At 37.2% G+C, this 18200-nt stretch overlaps 1 protein-coding gene and 1 pseudogene across 1 annotated transcript in view; one reads left to right on the forward strand and one right to left on the reverse strand.

The window, feature by feature from the left end:
* The window catches only part of PRR16 (proline rich 16), a 212335-nt gene that overhangs the window by 87121 nt on the left and 107014 nt on the right, over window positions 1-18200 (forward strand). The gene's annotated exons all lie outside the window — the stretch shown is intronic.
* Window positions 2739-3296, reverse strand: LOC118842948 (annotated as a pseudogene).

An 18200-nucleotide genomic window follows, 5' to 3' on the forward strand; every position in this document is an offset into this window, starting at 1 on the left:
TGACAAGCGGAGCATCAAGAAATGCTTTATTTAGGAGATGGCATCTCAGTTGTGACTTGAAGGAAGCTAACATTTGACCATTGGTATGAGAAACACTGTTTTTGATCATTTTTCCTCTTTATCTAAAATTAAACCAAGACAGATTCCCCTCCTCAAGATGCAATTTATTTTTATTGTTCCCAAGCACTTCTAAATATCATGAGACCTCTTTCTATGAGAAGGTGGTAGAGAGGAAGTCAATCTAGATATGGAGGAACAACTTGTTTAAAAGTAGCAAGGTACAAGATAAAATGTTATATACCGTATCTCCCCATGTATAAGATACACCTTAATTTGGGGGCCTGCATTTGAAAAAAAATGTGTTACATAAAGTTATTGAACTCAAGTTTTATTCATCTGCTCATAGCTTTCAGGCATATTTTGGACAAGTCTGGAGCATGTGAGCATGCTTTAGTCCATTGCTTTTCATGAACCTGAAGCACCAATTGCGTCCTCCTTTGAAATCAGTAACTTCTTTTTCATCAGCAGTTCTTGCCTCATGCTGAACCATCTTTGTGGACACAGGAACTCCAATTTCCCTTTGCTCTTCAATCCATATCTTCAATTTCCTCTCTAAATCAGGCCATTTTGCTGACTTGCCTCTCATGGCCTTTTCCTGCCGTGGCATTTTCAGTAGGATTTCTTCTTCCCGTAGCAAGTCTCTGATTGTTTTCTGGTGGAGGAGGACGAAACTTACGTTCAGCAGCATGATTTCCATTCACTTTTGCAAACTGGATCACTTTTAAGATGAATTCATCATTGTACGAAAATCTTTTCTGAGCCATTTCTGGGCAGAACGTGGCAAAACATAACCTAATATACCAGTAACAAATGCAAAACAATGAGCGCAAAGACCATAAGCACAAAAAAAGTGGAAAACGCGAGTAAAAAAACCTACAATCACTGTATAAGATATGCCCAGTTTTTAGACCTCAAATTTTTCGAGAAAGTGTGTATCTTATACATGGGGAAATACAGTATAGGGAGCAATCAGTCATTTGTCTAGGTCACAATTTCTTCTATAAATTCAGTGGGTTAATTGAATTCCAACTCAAAGTTCTATAATCTGCTCCAAAAATAGTACTACATGTGGTAGTTGTTATCTTTTATACAATAGGTGAACTCATGTTCTAGAACATTTTATAATAATGTCTCATAGGCTTACTAAAACCATATTATAGTGGGGCGAGGGAGAGAAAAACCTTGGGAAACACTGCTTACAGAACTAAGAAACATTTTTTTAAAGAGTACAATAGTGCTTTCATTTCTTGGCAAGAAGAAAGAAGTTATTGTAAGTTTAGTTACATTCATTTTGCTTTTAAGAATAATCCAAATCTTTCCAAACTCAAATGTTTTGCAAAAGATATAGCAAGTTAACCCAATATGAATGTCTGTGACTAAGTGATTTTTGCTTTAAAGGACCAAACTTTGCTAAAATGAACATAATTCCTTTATTATAGTATAATTTTATTCACTTGCATATTTCTGGAAAGAGGTTGGGACTTAAATTATATTTTAAAGAGAGAGGCTGTTGATTTAATAGGTCCATAATTGTATTTGATTTGCCGATGGCTAGAAATTATACTTATATGCAACAAGTTAGTACAACACAGTCTTGGAAAACATAAACTCATTTCTGCTTTTTCTCCCACAAATAAATTTCTCTGTTGATATATTAGTCAAGTAAAAGTAAAAGCTGGATTTTTTTGTACATGACCGACTAGAAATGAACCACTTTCAGATTCATAGAATACTTTACTCTTGTTGTGACAAGAATACTAGTTTATTTTCCCCTTTACTACTGAAAATTAAACTGGAAGAGTCTACAATGTGCCTAAAATAGTGTTGGCCTACTCAAGGTTTTTTTTTTATCCTTATATTCCTCTCTTTTTTTTCATTTGCTGCTTCCAGTATTTAGAAATAAACAGATAGACAAATCATTTGAAAATAGCATTTTCATTATGCCTTGCTAAAGAACCAAAAATAGCTTTGTATTGCTTCATTCATCAAGGACCAATTGTGATGAATGGCTTTCAAGTCCCTAAATAATCTGACATAATTTTGCCTATATCTCTATATAACTGTCCTTTTGACTGTTTTGTAATATATACCTTATTATGGCCTCATTATCTCCTCACATGCCATGGTTATCCCTTCATGACTTTATCTATGTAACTTTTCCAATGTAGCATGGCCTCTCTGTTAAAATCATATACACCTGTAAAAGTCCATATTCAGTTATCTCTTCCATGAAGCTTTTTTGATTAGTAGAAATGGTAGATTTAAAATAGTGTTATTTTGCGGGGAGGGCCTGTGTAAGACTTTTTTTTTAATACACGGGCAGCTGAAATGTCCAGGACACATCAAGAGTCCTGTGGGAAGCTGATGGAGGGTGGAGGGGCCAGAGGCAGGGGGTTAATGGCATATTTAGAACAGTCTGAGCATCAGCAGGGCCTTTAGCAGGTGCTGGTGGATCCTAAATGGGCAGAGGTCCCCCCATGCCCATTCCACCTCCCAGCTGGAGGAGACTTGTCTAATGCCCTAAAGCCCAAGAGGGTGGAGTTGGTTGGAGCCATACAGCTGGGAGGGGTCAGCTGCTTGGACATGGGGCAGAACTGGGGGCCATAGTCCCTTGATGATGAGGGGGCTGGGAGGAGGGTATCTAGTCATCCGAAGCCTCAGGCTCAGGAGTGATCTCTTCACTTATTCTTGTGGAGGTGAGTAATGCCTGCCTTGGTTGCTTCTTGGGTCAGATTGGTTGCTGTGTCCAGGTCTCGTCCACTCAGGTCAGTCACCAGGCTGTCTATGGAGGCCTGGTCCCTCAGAAAGATGGGGTGGATCAGGTAATGGTACAGGATTTTGGAGCCATTGCAGGCCACTGGAAACATGCACCATAGCAAGAAAGTACACTTCCCTGCATAGTAGAAGGGGAACCAGAAAAGGAAGATGTTAGAGAAGAACTCAGCCAGGCCAAAAATGCTGTATAACACCCAGTAGGTTAGCCAGATGGTATCATCATCTTCGTTGGGGCTTTCAACGGCCTTGATCTAGGCATATGCTGGGTAGATGAATCCAATGAGATTGCAGGGCAGGGAGGCACCATAGCCAAATATGAGATAGAGGGCCAAGAAAACAATGGAACCTGTAGCCAGGTAGTACTTTTTGACACCGGAGATCTCTTCCAGCTTCCCCAGGAAATCGGTGACAATGTTTTTCTGCTCCAGGAACCTCTGGAAGTGCTGCCTCAAGCTACCCATGGCTCCCAGGACCGAGGGTGGAGGAGAGGGGATAGAGGATGACTGGACCCGGGTCTGAGGAGTGATCTCCAGGGCTCCCCTGCTTCTCTGCATCAGTGCTGGTGGTGTCTCCCTCTCCAGGCTCCCAGGACCTCCACTCCTCCGGTCCCTTGGTCTCTCCTCTTACTTCTCTTCCACCTCATGGTGCTGCAACTGCTCATAGTGTTATATTGTGACCCCATTTATGTCACCTACCATTTCTGCACCCCTGGGCAATTCCAAAAGTCCTAATTGCCTTATGGTTAAAATATGTTCATTGAACCAGCTCACCTCTAAGGTTTCTTCCTGTTTTAAATCTATTATACCATGGCTACTCAAGCTACTTATCCTTTTCTATTGCTTATGTAGTTGATATAAGGAATTTTTTTAAAAAATTCTTTTTTAAATATTTAATGTAACTTGGTTTTTCTTTTCTCAATCACATTCTAATTCCTTGTGGTTGGAACTAGTGTGTCACATTTAACTTTATTCCACACAACTCACAATGTAATGCTAGATGTCTAATTAATCTTCAACCTTCAATGAGTTCTAGTCTCTGTAGCCAATAAATTATGATCTAGGGTAGAGAAAAAACTGACAGATATGATTCCTGAGTCACTATCAGTGGTCTTTACAAATCGTGGGAAATAAGAGAAGTGCTATAGAACTAGGAAACTAAGGAAGGGAAAATGTAGTTCTGATTTAAAAAAAAAAGAAAGTAGAGGGAAGAGAGTAGAGTTTTCAAAGTATGGACTGGAAAGCTTAAATCCAAATCCTGTCTACATCACTAAATTCAACATAAAAGAGAGAGATTTTCAGCATTTTAAATAAGGAAACAGGAATCACAAAGAGCCAGAATGCCTTCATCAAGAACAGTTTGAGACTAAATTACTTTTTTTTGACAGTGATACTAAATTGATTGATTTGGGGACTGGCGTAGCTGTATTATTACCAAGATTTCAGTAAGGCATTTGACAAAATCTGATGTTTGTAATTGAAATATGAGTTAATAGAGTAGTTAAGAAAATGTTGACTACAATCTTACTTTTAATTAAAAGAAGCAGATGATTCAGAAGTGTGGAAATATCCCACTATATTCTGCATTGTTCAGGATACTTTGTGAATTTTATTCTCATTGCTCATGGTCTTGTAAGGGGGTAATTAATAAGCTAGATATATCCAGAGGATGGTGATCAGGATGGTTTGGGAGCATGTATTATGAAGAATAATGATTAACCTAGAAAAGTAAAATTATCTGGGAAGAGGAGAAGGCTTACCAGATAGTTAACTTCATATATTTGAAGCACAATTGTAAAAGGGAGTAGGGTTATTATGCCTGGATACAGAAGACAATACCAGTAGATGGAATTATGGGGAGACAATCATATTTCTGGCAAAATGTAATGGACTATTCTATAAAGTAGTGAACTACTTGATACTGGAAATTTTGAATTAAATGCAGTTTCTTCTGCTATGATATAAACAGATTCCTCTTTGGAGTGGGAAGTAGAAATAGATGTTCTCTGATGTCATTTCCAGTTCTAGGATTCTAAGAGTATATAAATTCGCATACTTGGGTCTCCAAGGTTGAATTTTTAAAAAAACATATTTTATGAGTTCCTGGAACATGAGGTATTCATATTCAAATATAATTGGGAATATTAAAACTTTGCTCCATTAGTGAGGACAATTAAAAATTAGCTTCATTCTTTTGTATCAAATTATTTCCACACTAAATTTTGTAATGGAGAATGGATGATGGGTCAAATCATGTTAGATCTTTGACACCTGAAAAAATTATAGATTGTTCCTTTATATAACATAGCTTACCCCTCAGGTTTTGTATTCATTTAAATTTTTAAGGTAGGGGAGCGGAGCCAAGATGGCGGCTGGTAAGCACGGACTAGAGTGAGCTCCGTACCCGAGTCCCTCCAAAAACCTATAAAAATGGCTCTGAACCAATTCTAGAACGGCAGAACCCACAGAACAGCAGAGGGAAGCAGGGCTCCAGCCCAGGACAGCCCGGATGGTCTCTGGGTGAGCTCTATTCCACACGGAGCTGGGAGCTGGGAGCTGGGAGCTGGGAACGGAGTGGAGCAGAGCCCAGCTTGAGCGGCGTGGACGATCCAGACCAGAGGCCGGGCGGAGGGGGCCCTAGCGCCCTGAATATGTGAGCAGTTACCAGACCCCTCGACCCACAAACACCAAAGACTGCGGAGAAGGTTAGTGGGAAAAGCTGCGGGAGTGGAAGGAGTTCGCGGTTCGGCTTCCAGCCCCGGGGGCAGCGGAGGTGGGGCAGCTACAGCTGTTGTTACTTCCGGCTCCAGGCCCACCTGGTGGGGAGAATTAAGTGGCAGATCACAGCAGGGGTGCACAGCCTGCCGAAGATCTGAGCCCAGTCTGGACTGGGGGTCCTTGGGAAAGGAGGAGTGCGGCTCTGACAGAGCTGGCACCTCCCCCCCAAACGTAGAACATAGAACTCTGTAATCTACAAGCAGTCATACCCCACTGAAAAACTCAAGGGTCAAGTTAGTTGGTTGGGAATATGGCCAGGACGCGAAAACGCGCCCAGATTCAGTCTCAGACTTTGGATTCTTTCTTTGGTGACAAAGAAGACCAAAACATACAGCCTAAAGAAGACAACAAAGTCATAGAGCCTACAACCAAAGCCTCCAAGAAAAACATGAACTGGCCCCAGACCATAGAAGAACTCAAAAAGGATTTGGAAAAGCAAGTTAGAGAAGTAGAGGAAAAATTGGGAAGAGAAATAAGAAGGATGCGAGAAAGCCATGAAAAACAAGTCAATGACTTGCTAAAGGAGACCCAAAAAAATACTGAAAAATACACTGAAGAAAACAACACCTTACAAAATAGACTAACTCAAATGGCAAAAGAGCTCCAAAAAGCCAATGAGGAGAAGAATTCCTTGAAAGGCAGAATTAGCCAAATGGAAAAGGAGGTCCAAAAGACCACTGAAGAAAATACTACTTTAAAAATTAGATTGGAGCAAGTGGAAGCTAGTGACTTTATGAGAAATCAGGATATTATAAAACAGAACCAGAGGAATGAAAAAATGGAAGACAATGTGAAATATCTCCTTGGAAAAACCACTGACCTGGAAAATAGATCCAGGAGAGATAATTTAAAAATTATTGGACTACCTGAAAGCCATGATCAAAAAAAGAGCCTAGATACCATGTTTCAGGAAATTATCAAGGAGAACTGCCCTGATATTCTACAGCCACAGGGCAAAATAGAAATTGAAAGAATCCATCGATCGCCCCCGCAAATAGACCCCAAAAAGAAATCTCCTAGGAATATTGTTGCCAAATTCCAGAGCTCCCAGATCAAGGAGAAAATACTGCAAGCAGCCAGAAAGAAACAATTTGAATATTGTGGAAACCCAATCAGAATAACCCAAGACCTGGCAGCTTCTACATTAAGAGATCGAAGGGCTTGGAATGAGATATTCCGGAGGTCAATGGAGCTAGGATTAAAACCTAGAATCACCTACCCAGCAAAACTGAGTATCATGTTCCAAGGCAAAATATGGACTTTCAATAAAATGGAGGACTTTCAAGCTTTCTCAGTGAAAAGACCAGAACTGAATAGAAAATTTGACTTTCAAACACAAGAATCAAGAGAAGCATGAAAAGGTAATCAAGAAATGGAAATTGCAAGGGACTTACTAAAGTTGAACTGTTTTGTTTACATTCCTACATGGAAAGATGATGAGTATGATTCATGAGACCTCAATATTAGGGTAGTTGAAGGGAATATGCATATATATATATGCATATATATATGTTTATGTATATATATATAAGTGAATGTGTATGTATGCATGTATCTATGTGTATATGTATGTATGTGTATGTATGTGTATATATATATATATATGTAAAAGAAAGAGAGCAGACACAGGGTGAGTTGAGGATGAAGGGAAGATAGCTAAAAGAAATAAAATGAAATTAAGGGATGAGAGAGTAACTTACTGAGAGAGGGAGATAGGGAGAGATAGAATGGGGTGGATTATCTCCCATAAAGGTGGCAAGAGGAAGCAGTTCTATGGGAGGAGGGGAGAGGGCAGGTGAGGGGGGAATGAGTGAACCTTGCTCTCATCAGATTTGGCCTGAGGGGGAATACCATACATACTCAGTTGGGTATCTTACCCCACAGGAAAGAAGAGGGAGGAAGATAAAAAAAAAAAATAAAAGGCAGGGGGATGATGGAGTGGAGGGCAGATGGGGGTGGAGGTAATCAAAACAAACACTTTGGAAAGGGGACAGGGTCAAGGAAGAAAATTCAATAAAGCGGGATGGGTTGGGAAGGAGCAAAATGTAGTTAGCCTTTCACAACATGAATATTGTGGAAGGGTTATACATAATAATACATGTGTGGCCTAGGTTGAATTGCTCAACTTCTTAGGGAGGGTGGGTGGGAAGGGAAGAGGGAAGGGAATTTGGAACTCAAAGTTTTAAAATCAGATGTTCAAAAACAAAAAAACTTTTTGTATGCAACTAAAAAATAAGATACACAGGCAATGGGGCGTACAAATTTATCTTGCCCTACAAGAAAGGAAGGGAAAAGGGGATGAGAGGGGAGGGGGGTGATAGAGGGGAGGGCTGACTGGGGAACAGGGCAACCAGAATATACGCCATCTTGGAGTGGGGGGGGAGGGCAGAAATGGGGAGAAAATTTGTAATTCAAACTGTTGTGAAAATCAATGCTGAAAACCAAATATGTTAAATAAATTAATTGCATTAAAAAAAAAAGAAAAAAAAAATTTTAAGGTAAATATCATTTTCATGAATCTCATTACTGAGAAAATTCTTACAGGTTGTTTGAATTTTTTCATGTTATCCCCAATACTTATGAGATTGTGTGTCTAATCTTTTTCTTTCTTTACTGCTTGCCTTCATGGGTCATCTGTGGCTTCTGTAAAACTCTCCAAAAATTCCCATTTATTTTCTTATGCTGACCTGCAATATATTGAAACTGTGAAGTGTTACAGGGCAACCAGAATATAAGCCATCTTGGAGTGGGGGGGGAGGGTAGAAATGGGGAGAAAATTTGTAATTCAAAATGTTGTGAAAATCAATGCTGAAAACCAAATATGTTAAATAAATAAATTGCATTTAAAAAAAAAAGAAACTGTGATGTGGAAAAGTCATGATTTGGAAGGAATAACTGTAATGTTATAGAAGGCAGTAGCTTGGATTAATTGTACTATATCTTAGATCCAAAGGCTTTGTAATTCTATAATTCTTTGATTCCAAAAGTGGCAGTCCTACTTATTCTTCAAAGCCCAGCTTAAACATCATATCCTCTATTAAGTCTTTCATGATCACCTCCCTTCATGATGATCACTTTCAGAAATGATCCCCTTCAATCTTTTGGCCTTTTGGAAGTCTATAGGATGCTTTTATTCGCTTTAGTAATCTAGATGTATAGATTATAAGTTGGAAGGAAGCTCAGGGATCGTTTACTATCAATCTTCATCTGAAGCATGAAATGATTTTGCAATAATCTTGGATAAGTGAATTTTCAGTATGATTTTACTTATATTTGGCCAAAGTCTTCCTTCTTGTAACTTTCAGCTATATTCCATACTTCTACATGCTGTAGGCAATGGTGAACAGGTTAGATAACTCTTCTGGATTGGATACTGTCTTAAATTTTAATTAAACATAACTACATTATTCATATGTGAACAATGCTATGCTAGGTGCTAGATATATAAAGATGTGTATGACACATCTTTTCAAGGAAACTTTTCTCTAATCAGGACAATGAATATTCAACTATCTTATTCTCTCATTTCTCCCTCGCCCCACTTTTATTTTCAGTCTGAACATCCCTGGTTCCTAGGTAAATAAATTTAAAAAAAAAGTTTACTGTGTTTGTAGATGAGAGAAATGGTGTAGGAATTGCTCACTTAGATTTTAACAGGGCAGTGAACAAAAGTCTCATATGCTATTCTTGTGGAAAAGATATAGATACATATTAGTGACTTAGAAAACTCATAGCTGGTTTGCTAGCTGAATTTACATAAAAATGGGAGAAATAGTTAACATATTATGTGGAAGAGTGAGGATCCAAAAAGGCAGGAAAGAATATTAGTTGAATTGAATAATATGATACACAGGGATAAGGAATAGGTTTCTGTTTTCATTAATATAGTTGATGCCCTAAAAGGAAACCTCCTTCTACTGAGGTTGTAACTCATACTATTAGTGAGTTTCCTAGAAAATTTAAAAAATCTAAGAATCTTTCCCAGTGTTTTTTGTGCTGAGAGCAACCCACTAGCAACTATCTAATACTGCCTCTCTGGATGATATTTAATGGAGATAAATGTAAAAACCCTACATTTGAGCTCAAAAGTCATCCTCGCAAGCACAGTATAGGTGGGGAGTATGACATGGAGGCAGGATATCTGAAAATAATCTTGAGATTTTAGAGGCTGAAAAATACATGTAAAGTCAATAGTATGGTAAATCAATTTAGAAAATAATGCAATATTATGATGGCTTAAGAGAGGAAGTCTTCAGGACTGAGAGATAGGAGTCATAGTGCCAGGGTATACTGTTCTGGTCTGACTACATTTGGAGTTTTGTGTTCTGATTTGAACTCCATCTTTTAGGAGGACATCAATAAACTTGAGGGGAACCAGAAAGATGAACAAATTTAGATCATGTCAAATCAGATTGACTTTATTTTTACTAATGAAAGTATATGCTTTTTATTAAGCCAGATACTGGGTTAGGAACTGGACATACAAAGGAAAATAGTCCCTACAGTTAAGTAGCTCACAGTCCAATGAAGGGGACAACATTCATCAATCCTGTAAACTCTCTCTCTCTCTCTCCCTCTCCATCTCCCTCTCCCTTGTCTCTCTTTCTCTCTCAGAAATTGGAGAGGATCGCAGATTGAAAGTGCTAATAATAAGGAAGATTGGGAAAGATTTCATTCGTGAGGTGGAATTTTAGCTGAGACTTCAAGGAAGCCAGGGAAGCCAGGATATGGAGGAATGGAGGAAAATGATTTGACGTATAGAGAACACCTGGTGAAAATAGACAAAATCAGTAGTTGGTGTGTCTTGTCTGAGGAATAGCAAGGAGGTCAAAGTCACTTAATTATAGAGTAATTGAAGGTGAAAAAGATTGAAAAGTTAGAAAGAACAACTTTAAATTCTGAAAAAAGTGTATTTCTATATTTGGTCATAGACGTAATAGACAGTCTCTGGGATTTATTGAGTAGGGGAATGGCATGGTAGACATGTGTTTTAGGAAGAAAACTTTGATAGTTGAATAGAGAATGAACTGTAGCAGGGAGATACAAGGAAGGCAGACCAACCAATAGGCTACAATGATGGTCTGTTTATGAGATAACATGGTCCAGCACAGAGTAGTGACAGCATCAAAGGAGAGAAGAGATTGTGCATGTGGGGTTTTGTGGAGGTAACATCAGTAGGACTTGGAAATAAATTTGGTTCAAAGGCAGTGAGAGTGATGTGTCAATGTTGTCTCTTATGTTGTTATTCTTGGTGACTGGGAGGATGGTGGAACCTTAATAGTAATAGAAAAGTTACGAGAGCATTTTGAAATGGAAGAAAATTACTTCAGTGAGGGATGTGTTGATTTGAACATGTCTATGGGACATCTAGTTTAAGATTTCCAATATGCATTTGGAAACACAAGACAGTAGGTCAAGAGAGAGGTTAGCACTGCATGAATACATTTGAGAATCATGTGCATAGAGATATTAATTGAATCTATAGTATCTGATGAAATCAGCAAGTAAGATTTTATAGAGAAAAGAAAAGAGCAAAAAAGCAGAAACATGAGAACACTTATGGTTAGAGGGCATGATCGGGATAAAGACCAATGTTAAGGAAGACAAATAATTTGATGTTTAAATTTGTAGATATTATAAAATGAGGAGGCCTATATAATATAGTGTTTGATAAAAATCATCAGGCCAAAGGATCTCTGCAGACCAAAATGATAAACCCTAAAAGTGACAAATATGAACTTCTGCAATTGAATTTTAAATGTAAACAAAATGAATTTGATGTAGTTAAAAATAATACTTGTTAAAAAAGAAAGTTGTGTGGGCAAAAGACAGCATCCATCTAGCAGCTTATCATTATTAAATATACTTTTGAACTAATAGCAAAAGCCAGGAAAGCAACATGTCTCCTTGGGTCATACCACCTTGGAAGAACTGAAAACTTGCAGACCCCAAGAAAAAGCTCTGAAAATAGCAGTAAAAAAGCAGAAGTTCAGTACAGTTCCCTCTTCCACCTCAGTAGAAGAGGGCAACTTTAACATGAAGTTAAAAGTCAAGAAATAAGCTGAAAAAATGAGCAAACAAGCAAAAAGTACCTGACCGTAGAAAGCTAGTATGGTGACAGGGAAGATCAAAACCTAAACTCCAAAGAAAACAGGGTCAAAATAGTTACATCCAAAGCCTCAGAGAAAAATGTGAATTGGTTTCAGACACAAAATAATTTCAAGAAGAGCTCAAAAATATTTTAAAATCAAATAAAAGGCAGAGGAAAATTGGGGAAAGAAATGAGAATAATGCAAGGAATAATGAAAAAAGAGCCAACAGATTGGTAAAGGAGACAAAAAATACTGAAGGAAATAACACCTTATAAATAAAACAGAATAGGACAAAAGATAAATAAAAGACAAAAAAATCACTGAAGAGAACTCTTTAAAAAGAAGAATTGGCCAAATTGGAAAAAAAGATGTCCAAAAATCATGGAAGAAAATAATCCTTTAAAATGAAAAAGTGGGGAAGTGGGGAAGCTAATGACTCCATGGGACTACAAAAAAAAAAAAAACAATAGAACAAAATTAACAAAATGACAGAAAATAGAAGAAAATATGAGATCTCGTTAGAAAGAAAAGTGACATGGAAAATTGACTCAGGAGAGATTATTTGGGAGTTATTAGACTACCTGAAAGCTACAATCAAATGAGCTTAGATATCACACTTCACGAAATTATCAGTGGAAATTTCCCTGATCTCCTAGAACCAAGAGAATGAATATGAAATGAAAGAATCTAATGATCACCTGAAAAAGGTCCCAAAATAAAAACTTACAGGGCTATTATAGTTCAATTCCAGAGCTTCAAGGCCAATGAGAAAATACTTCAAGCAGCCAGAAAAAAAGAATTCAAATATTGTGTAATCACATTCAGGGAGAACCTAAGATTTAGCAGCTTCAACATTAAAATTTCAAAGGCTGGGGATATGATATTTCAGTGGGTGGAAGAGCTTGTATTAAAACCAAGAGCCATATATCCAGCAAAACTAAGTATAATCCTTGAGGAGGAAAATGGATATTTAATGGAATAAAGGACTTTCAAGAATTCTTGAGGAAAAGACCACAGCTGAATGGAAAATTTGACTTTCAAATGCATGACTCAAGAGAAGCACAAAAAAGTAAACAGGAAAGAGATATCATAAGGGATTCAATAAATGTTAAACTGTTTACATTGATATATAGGAAGAGGATACTTACAATGCCTAAGAAATTTCTTATTTTAGGGCTATTAGAATGACTATGGATTCATACATACATACATATTTACTTACATACATACACACAAAGAGACAGAAGGCATGGGTGTGAATTGACCATGATGGCACCATATTAAAAAAAATAAAATTAAAGGGTGAGAAAGAGGGATTTACTGGGAGAACGGGAAAGGAAGAGGTAGAATGGTATTAATTATCTCACTTAAAAGAGGTATTATGAAGGAACTTTTAAAGTGGAGGGAAATATAGGGGAAGTAGGATGTAATTCTTGAACCTTATTCTCATCAGAATTAGCTCACATGGGGAATAATGTACATAATCAGTTGTGTATAGAAATCTGTCTTACCATACAGGAAAGTTGGACAGGAAGTGAATAAGGGAAAGGGGAGGGACAAGATGAAAGGTGAGAGAGAGAGAGAGAGAGAGAGAGAGAGAGAGAGAGAGAGAGAGAGAGAGAGAGAGAGAGAAAGGGAAAAATTCAATGGAGAGAAATACATAATAACCATAATTGTGAAAAAAAATTACAGCAAGTTTCTCTGGTAAAAGTTTAATTTCTCATTTTTATGAAACTGAGTCAAAATTACAAGAATACAAGCCATACCAGAATTGATAAATGGTCAAAGGATATAACAGGCAGCTTTTAGACAAAGAAATCAAAGCTATGTATAGTCATAAAAATGCTCTAAATCACAATTGATTAGAGAAATGCAAATTAAGATGACTCTGAGGTATCACTTCAGAGGTATTTTAATAATGTAATAATAATTTAATAATATTTTAGTTGGCTAATATAACAGAAAACGAAAATGACAAATGTTGGAGCAGATGTGGAAAAACTGAAGCAGTGTCGGTGGAGTTGTGAACTGATCCAATCATCCTGAAGGGCAATTTGGAACTATGTTTAAGGGCTATAAAATTATGTGTGTCTTCTGACCCAGCAACACCACTACTAGGTCTGTATCCCAGAGAGATAGAAAAAAAGAAAAGGACATGCATGTACAAAAATGTTTGTAGCTGCTCTTTTTATGATGGTAAAAATTTAGAAATTGAGGCCATGTCCATCAATTTGGTAATGGCTGAACAAGTTGTGGTATATAATTGTGATGGAATATTAATGCTATATAAGAAAGGATAAGCAGGATGTTTTCAGAAAAAACCTGGATAGACTTACACGAGCTGGTACAAAATGAAGTGATTAGAATCACAATATTGTCTGATGTTCAACTGTGAATGACTTAGCTATTTTCAGCAAGACAATAACTTAAGACCATTCCAAAGGATTCTTGATGAAAAATGCTATTCACCTGCATAGAATGAACTCATAAAGTATGAATACAAATTGAAGCATATTTTTAAAAAAGTCTTTATTTTTCTTTTGTGTGCATGTGTTTTCTTTTACATGACTATTATGGAAATGTGTTTTATATGACTGCTCATATGCCATATATATAAAATTGCCATTCTTAGTGGTGGGGAAGTGGAGGAAGAGAATTTTGAACTCAAAACTAGAAAGAAAAACATGTTAGGAATTACTTTTACATGTAATTGAAAAATAATAAATTATTCAAAGTGGAAAAAATAATTATGGAGAGGCCATTTACTAAGTGAAGTAGCATAAAGTACAAAAGACAAAGTAGGGTAGGTCATCTTCCATCTAGCCAAAGCCACACTTCAAAAATTATTTGCATTATAACATACATCCCAAATGATCATAAATCATGTGCTTGGATTGAAAGGAGAACCATTATCTTCTGAGGTGGCTCATTACATTTTAGGATAGCTCTGTTAAGAAATTCTCTGTGCATTGAACCTAAATTAAATGCTAGAGCTTATATTTGTGCCTAGTTTTGTCCTTTTGACAAAGAAGGACAAATACAGTCCCTCTTCCATATGACAGCCATTTAAATGCTTGAAGACAATTTCCATGTGCCACTCAACCATAGTCTTTTCTTCTCCAGGCTAAATATCCCCCGTTCTATCAACCAAACCATGTCAGTCACTATCCCTGCACTGGCTACAATCTTCTCCTTTTCTCATCTTGTCCCACTGGCAAAACCAGTTCAGCCCTATGCTATCTTTTTTTTTCTTGAGTTCCTTAACTTTATCCTATCACTGTTCTTCCCCTGTCTAACCCCAGCCTTGATTCACCCCAAATATCCATTCCCTTCTTTTTTGTTCAGTGAAGTCCAAACATAACAGTGCTAAGGACATAGCCTTGTACCATTCTAATCACAACCTTCTTCAAAGCTGACATTGATCCATTAATCAATATTGGGCCCCAGAGACAGTAGTGTCAAAAATAATTGAATTTATATAGAACTTTAAAGTTTTCAAATCACCCTACAGATATTATTTCATTTTATCGTAACAACAGCCATGCTACACACAGGAGCTGCATGCCAGCTTTTCTGTAATTAATGGGTTTGATGATCTAGCTAAGACTGGAATGACCCAGAGTTAGCTTAAGCTGACCCAAGCCCAGAGAAATGGAGAGAAGTGTTGTGATACTTAAGAAAGTTGTATTCCTTCCAGTAGAGGTCCTTTATCAATATCCCCTCCCAGAGAAAGGACATGTTTAAACTTTCTAAACAAAAACATTGAAGTGTTATATGGAGTCATATTGAAACTTCCAGATTCTTGGCAATCAGTTTATAGCCGTATCTTCCACATTGCAGAAGCTAATCTCTTGTTTAAGTATACTCTGTATACTTTTTGCATAGTGAAAATCCAGTTGCATCTAAAATTAAAAATATATATATTTGTGGCTCATAATGTTGGGAAAGATGAAATTTCTCTACATGAGCATACTAATACTTGAAATGCACAAAAAGTATATGGAAGAGTGTTCTTTTTAAACATTAAAGTGATATATAAATGACTATATATTATGAGAAGTCTTTGCTCTTCTAGGAACTTATTTAAGGTCAAGTAGGAATTTCCTTGTGTGTATTATATGGTTTTTCTTGCATATAATATTCTATATCCTCAGACCAAGTGAAAAGATTGAATTGAATTAGGTAAAGTACCTGCAATGTTAAAAGGAAGAGATATACTCTGTTGGTCACACACTCAATTTTTGTGAGAGTTTATAGAAGCCACACAGTAAGAGCCCCCAAGTCACAGAAGAGCTTGAAGAATCTTGGCAAACTTGATCCTTTCGCATGAATTCTGGTTTCTTCTTTTCTCCTAAGTCCTGGAACTTTCATCCACCACATTTCTATGTTCTGTCTTTTCTCCAGTTTTTCACCTGGGACCCCTTTCATTAATCCAATACCTTGTCCAGCAAATCTTCCTTCCCAGGAATTTTTTTTACCAGAATTACCCGTTGATTGTCAACTAACCAGATACCCAAGACACCCGCATTCATTTTTATTGTGGAATTCTTGGAAGGGACATTCTTGTACAATCTAATTTAGGTTGTTCAATGTCTGTATAAGATCATTGTTTAAAATAGAATTACTTGCACACCATAGAGGCTCAGTTCTTTTAAATTAGCATGGCGTATGGCTCTGTCAGAAGCTTTCCGACAAAAAGGCCTCCTGCAATCACTTTTTTCTTAGTTTTTTTCTCTCCCTCCCTTTTTGCTTCACAGCAGAAGTAAAACAAAAACTTTTCCTTAACTTCCATTAGGCTCTGATTATGCTATGATAATAAAGACAGGCAGTGTTGTGATGATATCAAAAATGAATAAGAGAAAAATAAATTGAGTAAAGGCTGGTCAAAAGAAAATATTTGTGATTTATATTATTTTTATTTTAAATAACTATTGTTTCATCTAAAAGAGTTTCAGAGAAAATGGCTACCTTCATTTCCCATTAGTTATGTACTGCAACTCAATAGGAAAAAAGAAACCCAAAAACTTTTAAAAGATTCAGTTGCCGTATGCCAACATAGTTTTGAAAGATGGGTGAATTCCAAGATATATTTCAAAATGGATGAATAATTGAATGTTTTTGTGGGTTCTCACTAATATGATTCATACCTCATTGCAGACAGCCGGATGTGCAGACAGAGACATTGTTTGTGGCTTGTTTTTGTTATTAAATTTTATATCAGCAATTTAGACAACATTAGGCTTTCTACATTTTCAAAACAAATCCCTTTATTTTATAGTTGGCCAATCTCCAACTTGATAAGATCTTAGAATAATGAGATCATAGTTAAAGACACTACTTATAAGGCCTGAAAATTATACTGAATTGAGATATATAATATTTTATTGAGGTCTGGGGAAAATTATGTGTCTTCCATAATTTTCACTGGCAGTGTCTGGTTCAGTGAATTATCTTGAATTTGAGAAAAATAGGACAAAGAAAAAAACATGAAAGTGTTAGATTATTTTAAGATTGCTTTTTTTTTAAGTTTTCATTTCTATGATACATTGAAGTATCATCGTATTATTTTTTAAAAGCAGAAAATTAGAGGATTCTGGGAAGTTGGGAGAGTGGGTCAGAAAATTCCAAGTTCTCAAGATTTTCCCCCACAAAAGAGATAAAATAGCACCTTAGGGCAAACAAGGTGCTGGTAAAAATATATAAGAATAAGTCCACAGTAGGACTCTTACTGGGACAATTTGAGAAGATCAGAAGAAAAGTGCCAGTGCAAGTTTTGGTCCCAGTGGAGAGTAAACACGTCCAGGTTAGGTTTGCCTTTAACAATAAGTTGTAAGCCACTTAAACAACAAGCAGCGAGCCCTGGGATTACTTGGTTTGAGAGGCTGCCTTGGCACTAGCCACAGGAACTTTTAGCCCAGGATATTTGGGCATCTGAGCAAGGGAGGTCGAGGGAACCTCTGCTGATGAGGAATGCCAAACCCAGCTGTGCTGAGGAGTGGTGGGGTCGGTGGGGGGGAGGTGGTGGTGTAGGGGAAGTGGGGAAGTGGCTAGAAGAAACTAACACACACCCAGTGAGTGAAGAGGCAGTGAGGCAGAAAGCCCCTGGCTGTGGGCACTTACAGGAGGTTGGAGGCTTGGCTTTGGTTCCAGGCTAGTGGGGAGAACTGAAGATCTGGGGCAAGAGGCACCATCTCCTATACCCCAGGGCTAGTGGTGATTACAAAAATTAAGGTATTATCACTAATCTGCACAGGCAAAGGAGAAAGAATGGAACTATAAAAAGCTGTTATGGAGATAGAGAAGACAGGGGTTCATCTTCAGAGGAGGATATTGAAGTAAAGGAACCCCAAAGGAGTAATATTAAATGGTCAACTGCCCAAAGAGAATTCACAGAAGATCTTAAAAAAGACTAAAAATCAAATGTCAAAGATGGAGGAAAAACTAAAAAAAATGGGAATAATTCAAGAAAAACAAGAAGATTGTGAAAGGAAAGTCAACT

The sequence above is a fragment of the Trichosurus vulpecula genome, chromosome 1, assembly GCF_011100635.1.
Source record: "Trichosurus vulpecula isolate mTriVul1 chromosome 1, mTriVul1.pri, whole genome shotgun sequence".
NCBI lineage: Eukaryota > Metazoa > Chordata > Mammalia > Diprotodontia > Phalangeridae > Trichosurus > Trichosurus vulpecula.